Below are 6,533 nucleotides of genomic sequence, written 5' to 3'. Positions count from 1 at the left end.
GGAAGGAGAAGGTAGATGGAAAGGGATCTGGGCTGGGAGCTGGGTAATTAGCAACCAGACCAATATGATAGCCCCAAGCCGCATGTGGCTACTGAGCATGTGACGGTGTGGCCGGTGGGCACTGAGATGCACCGTAAGCATCAAATACACACCTGGTGTTGAAGATTTATTATGAAAAACCAATTTTTAGTATCTCCATATCATCAAATGATAATATTTTGAGTGTACTAGGTTAAATCAAATGTACTACTGAAATTAATTTCACCTTTTTAAAAAGTTTTTTTTAACGTGGCTCCTAGGAAATTTAAAATTACACATGTGGCTCCCATTAGAGTTCTACTGGACATTGCTGGGGGTAAGGTCCACATGAGGTTGGGATTTGCTGCCTTTTATACATCAGGAGAAGCAGGAACTGGAGAGGAAGGATTCTGAGCCTTCCCCAGCACTTCTCGGGGAATTATCCGGGGAAGAGGGTGCTTCTTGATGGCAGGAGGAGGGGACATGAGGCTAGAGGGACAGGTTTGGGTCAGAGTTCATCCCGCTAAAAAGATGATGATCTGAGAATAAAATCAGGATGGGTACTGTACAAATTTTCTAGTTTTTCCTCTCTGGGTAAATCTCTTTCTTGAATGCCATTAGACTCAAAAAGAATAATAATTTTTAAACACTAATTTTTAAAATAATAATTTTTAAAAAGGAACAAATAACTCTGCCTTGGATTGCACATCAGTTAATAAGGCTGAGTTCATCAAGCACCCTGAGAAAGCCTGGTGGGGGGTGATCATATCAAGACAGACACCCCCAGTCCTGGGTAATGGGAGCCAAAGAGCGCTATAGTGAGGTCAGGACATGTGGATCCTGGTCCTTGTGCTGATGTGACTGTCTCCTTGATCTCCCTCCTCCTTTCCTCCCAATGTCCCATGTACAGTGAAGGCATAGATGTGATGGCTTCTGACAGACTTTTCATCTTAAATTTCTAGAGCTCCTGATCCCTCTTTCTGCACATCAGGCACCAACAAATGTTTGTTATTGGTAGCAATGAGTGGAAGGAGGAAGAGGAAAGCTATGAATCAGGAACTTTGTTTGTTTCAGTTACTTCCACATTCCCTGGGTGCGGGCAGCCCCTGGTACCTAAAACAGTTAGTAAATAGATGCTAAATAAGGATAAGGGAATGGGGAAATGACAGAAAATGGGGTGCCTGTTTGTACGAGGGCGGTCTGACTCTGAGAAGGACGAGGTGATTTATTAAGATTTTTATTTAAATTCCAGTTCGTTGGGGTGCCTGGGTGGCTCAGTCGGTTGAGCTTCCGACTTCAGCTCAGGTCATGATCTCGCGGTTCGTGGGTTCGAGCCCCGTGTCGGACTCTGTGCTGACAGCTCAGAGCCTGGAGCCTGCTTTGGAGTCTGTGTCTCCTTCTCTCTCTGCCCCTCCCCTGCTCATGCTTTGTCTCACTCTGTTTCTCAAAAATAAATAAATGTAAAAAAAAAAATTTTTTTTAAATAAATAAATAAATTCCAGTTAGTTAACATTCAGTGTCGTATTAGTTTCACGTGATTCACCACTTTCGTACATCACCCGGTGCTCATCGCAAGTGAGCTCCTTAATCCCCATTGCCTGTTCCACCCACTCACCACCCACCTCCCCTCTGGTACCCACCAGTTCCTTCTCTATAATTAAGAGTCTGGTTTTGGGGGGCACCTGGGTGACTCAGTCAGTTAAGTGTCTGACTTTGGCTCAGGTCATGATCTCCCCATTCATAAGTTCGAGCCCCACACCAGGCTGTCTGCTGTTAGTACAGACCCCACTTCAGACACTCTGTTCCCCTCTCTGCGCCTCTCCCACTCATGCTCGCTCTCAAAAATAAACATTAAAAAAAAAGTCTGTTTCCTGGTGAGAAGGGCAAGGTAATTTAAATTATATCTCAGCGCTGGGGAGACTGAGAGAGGAAGTTTAGAAGGACACATAGAATGTTTTCCAGGACCGACGGATGAGTGTCATGATTTGACTTAACCTTGATAAGCCAAACCAACCCTCTAAACCAGAGGCTGTCAACCAGGGACAATTTTGCCCCCTAGGGGACATACTCCATTTGTATGCAGTGTCCAGAACAGGTCAGTCTATAAAGACAGAAGGTAAATTAGTGGCTGCCAGGGATGAGGGAAGGAAAAGTGGGGTTCATGGGTACAGAGTTTGTTTGTTTGTTGTTTGGGAATAAAAAAATGTTCTGAAATTAGATAGTGGTAGTGGTTGTACAACTTTGTACGTATGCTGAGAACCACTGATTTGTATACTTTCAAAGGGTGAATTTATAGAATGTGAACTGGATCTTCAAAAGCAATCACTCAACAACATTGAATAGTGCCAAGTTTGAGAGACTCTAATCTAGACAAAAATGGGAAGCCAATAGTAGGTTATCTGGTGATGGGACCCAGAGGAAGGGAGAGACCAAGGGGGCCATCGGAAGCCAGCCTGGCTGTGGAAGGGGAGCCCCCAGTGCAGGGACACCTGCTCTCACCCATGTTCCCGACCTACCTTCTGCCCACTCAGGCGACCTGCCAGTGAGCTGACATCAGAAAAATGGGGAAGGGCATGAAGGCATTCAGATCCCTGGGAAGGAATGTTCCCCAGATAAGTCCCTTGGGTTGAGTATCATAAAGCTGAGCCTTTCCACTTGCCTGGATGGAGTCTGGGTTCTAGATTTGCAAGCCTGAGGACCAGACTCGGGCAAATTCACTGGAGTGATGTTTCTGGAAAAGACTGTTAAGGACACCAAGCCCTCATGCTACTCACACACATTCTCCTTTCCTCCCACCGCTGTGTCCCCCCTGCATGTTAAATGGCTGTGCTGTGCCTGAAATTCACAAGGAAGGAGAAGTGCCTACAAGAAGGATTCAGAAAGAATCCATGGACAGGTGGTCAGGGGAGGGAGGGGAAGTGACATCACAGGTCGCCACTAACATTGGGTAATGTGAGTACACGCACTGCGTTGACAGCTGGCACGCCTCAATCAATGCCCATCCCACTGTCCCTCCTGCAGCTGTAGCTAGTGGGTAAGGCTAGTCTCAAACCCACTTGGCTGGTGAAGGAAGTCAGCTTGAAGAAGGTGACTCAGGCCTATTTGGAGCCTGGTCCTGAATCCAGGCTCTGTACAGTGTAGACTAGGGTGTGCCCCTTCACTTCCCCAGACCTCAGTTTTCACATCTGTGGAATGGGTGACATCTGACCCCCTCCATCCCTTCCAGCCAGACTTCTCATCAGTCTGAGCCAGGACAGGATACCTGTTTCCAGACACCTGGCCAGGCCTCTCCAATGATTGACTGGGCTGTGATTTTTATTATCTGTCCACCCCCTACTAGGGAACAAGGTAGAGAAGGAAAGGACACCATGTATCTTCTTCACTGCTTTCTCTCTGGTGCGAAATACAGGATGCCCTCCACCCCTGCACATAATAGGTGTTCAATAAATATTTATTAAATGAATGAAAACAATGCAACCATATATAAAAGAATGAGGTAGGGGCACCTGGGTGGCTCATTTGGTTAAGTTTTCCAACTCCTGATTTCAGCTCAGGTCATGATCTCACGGTTCATGAGATCAAGGCCCGAGTCAGGCTCTGTGCTGACAGTGCAGAGCCTGCTTGGGATTTTCTTTCTTTCTTTCTTTCTTTCTTTCTTTTCTTTCTTTCTTTCTTTCTTTCTTTCTTTCTTTCTCTCTGCCTCTCCCATGCTTGCTCTCTCTCAAAAAACAAACAAATAAAAATTAAAAACAAAAAAGAATGAGGGGCACTTGTGTGGCTCAGTTGGTTGAGCGTCTGACTTCAGCTCAGGTCATGATCTCACAGTTTGTGAGTTCGAGCCCCAAGTCAGGCTCTGTGCTGACAGCTCAGAGCCTAGAGCCTACTTCGAATTCCGTGTCTCCCTCTCTCTCTACTCCTCCCCAGCTCATGCTCTGTCTCTCTCTCTCTCCTTCAAAAATAAATTTAAAAATTTTTTAAAAGTTAAAAAAAAAAACAGAATGAGGTAGATTTATACATGCTAGTGTGGAAAGGTCACCCACATATATACAGTGAAAATAGTGATCTTTTCAGAAAGAAATACTTTTAACATAATAATAAATTTACTGAAGGCTATGTAATAAATAGAAAACAAGGGTTACTTTCATGGAAGATTAGTATACTGGAGCCTGGGAAGGACAAAGAGGACTTTTCATTATATACTTTCTTGCAGTGTTAGAATTTTCTGAGCACTCTATGGACTTTTTTCTTTTACTTCACCTTTCTTTTTCCTTTCCTTCTGTATTTTTATGTTCAGAGACATTATCTGAGTATAAAATTATACGGTCTTTTCTGAATTAATGATATTTTAATTAAAAGCAATGAGATCTCAAGAGGCACCTGGGTGGCTCAGTCGGTTAAGCGTCTGACTTCAGCTTAGGTCGTGATCTCACAGTTCATGAGCTCAAGCCCCACAGGGGGCTCTTTGCAGACAGTTCAGAGCCTGGAGCCTGCTTCAGATTCTGTGTCTCCTTCTCTCTCTGCCCCTTCCCCTCTCTCTCTTTCTCTCAAAAATAAATAAACATTGGGGCGCCTGGGTGGCGCAGTCGGTTAAGCGTCCGACTTCAGCCAGGTCACGATCTCACGGTCCGTGAGTTCGAGCCCCGCGTCAGGCTCTGGGCTGATGGCTCGGAGCCTGGAGCCTGTTTCTGATTCTGTGTCTCCCTCTCTCTCTGCCTCTCCCCCATTCATGCTCTCTCTCTGTCCCAAAAAGAAATAAAAAACGTTGAAAAAAAAAATTAAAAATAAATAAACATTAAAAAAAAAAAAAAGAAAAGCAATGCAATCTCATTTCTCTCAAATTGGCAAAAGTTTGTTTAAATAATTTTTTTAAGTAGCATTCTCAGTAGCAATGGGATATGCTAAAGCATACTCATTAAATAGCTACGTGTCTGGCTGGAACCTGGCCACCATCCGTATGATTTGTTCTAATATGTTACCATAAGACACTGGCTGTTGCAACTTGCATAAGGCAGCTGAGGTTGACCCTTCACACCGTCACTCTGCAAACAACCAGTGTGCTCTGCTGGGCTCTATTGGTGGAGAGGGACGAGTTAGGCTCCCTCTTATAATTTATTAAAAGAAAGGTCACAAGGTCGGGGCGCCTGGGTGGCTCAGTCAGTTAAGCATCACTAAAGCTCAGGTCATGATCTCACGGCTCCTGGGTTTCAGGTCCCAGATGGGGCTTTGTGCTGACAGCCTGCTTTGCATTCTCTGTCTCACTCTCTCTCTCTCTGCCCCTCCCCCACTCATGCAGGTGTCACATGGGCCTTATAGACTTACTTAACAATTACTATAAAGATGAAGGAAGGAAGGAAGGAAGGAAGGAAGGAAGGAAGGAAGGAAAAAGAGAAAGAGGGAGAAGAAGGGAGGAATTCACACATCTGGAGAGCAGGTTTAGGTTCAAGGCCTCTGCTTGGTGCATCACAGACTCTGTCAACAATCCTGAAATTAGACACTGTCAGCCCTTTTCCGCTTTCCTTCCCAGACACATGGAGCCCAGGATTTGCCCTTGGCCTGGGTGTTAGGATGTGTTGTGGTTCATTTGCCCCAGGTGGCTCAGATTTGCATGTAAGGCAAAGGGGAGTCCAAAGGGTCAAGTTGAAAGTTGCTGAGGACTAGCAAGCCATAAATCAAAGGAATGGCAACAAAGAAGTCTCAGCAGTGAGAATCCAGGAGGGGGTGTCTGGAAAGAGTTTCAGAGGCAAAAAACAGCACAGAGGATTGGGGTGGGGATGCAGTGGGGGAGTGGCGAGAGCCTTTATAAAGAGCTTGCTTCTGACCAGCCTGGCGAGGGAGAAAAGCACCAGAGGGGAACTAGGCCATCCTTGGTTATGGTTGAGCCAACAGACTGGGGTGGCCTTGAATGCCAACCCCAGAATGTGGAGCTGGTAAGGGCGGATGTGAGATTTAACACCTGTTCTGTCTGACCCCAAATCCGCCACACCGGCTACAGGTGGGGCGACTGCCCTTCCCTCTGACATGCTGAGGTCAGGGTGGGAAGAATTCAGGAATTGAGAAGAGGCAATTGGGTGCTAAATAAGGGAGCTCAAGTTTGGGGAGGAATGGAATTTTCAGCACAATGACACCCACGGGGTGGATGGTTAGGGGAAATGCAAAGCAAGCAGGAGTCTTCCTGTCCTTACCCTGTTTCAGGCCCTTCCCCTGCTCAGCCGCACTGACCTGGAAAACCCAGAATTCCCTCCACATCGGCCTACCAGCTGGAGCAAACACGCCCCGCTTGGAATCCAAGATGTGTGATTCCAGACGCAGCCACAAGGTGGAGACACATAGCTGTCCAATCCCTCTGTCTAGCTCCAAGGCCAGCTGCACTAAGGGGTTCACCCAAACAGCCGACTTGTTGGGCTGTAAGGTTTAAAAACAAACAAACATAGTCTTGAAATCATTTTCTAAGCCCGGGTCATCTTTCGAAAAGACTCGGGCTAATGTAGAAATACCTTCCACCTCCTTGGATCAGC

General features: G+C 46.1%; 1 protein-coding gene across 5 annotated transcripts in view; it reads right to left on the bottom strand.

The window, feature by feature from the left end:
• The window catches only part of CD300A (CD300a molecule), a 50,716-nt gene that overhangs the window by 15,295 nt on the left and 28,888 nt on the right, over positions 1-6,533 (bottom strand). The window lies entirely within an intron of this gene.

This window comes from Panthera uncia, chromosome E1 (assembly GCF_023721935.1).
Source record: "Panthera uncia isolate 11264 chromosome E1, Puncia_PCG_1.0, whole genome shotgun sequence".
Taxonomy (NCBI): domain Eukaryota; kingdom Metazoa; phylum Chordata; class Mammalia; order Carnivora; family Felidae; genus Panthera; species Panthera uncia.
This window is presented reverse-complemented; position numbering and strand designations above follow the sequence as displayed.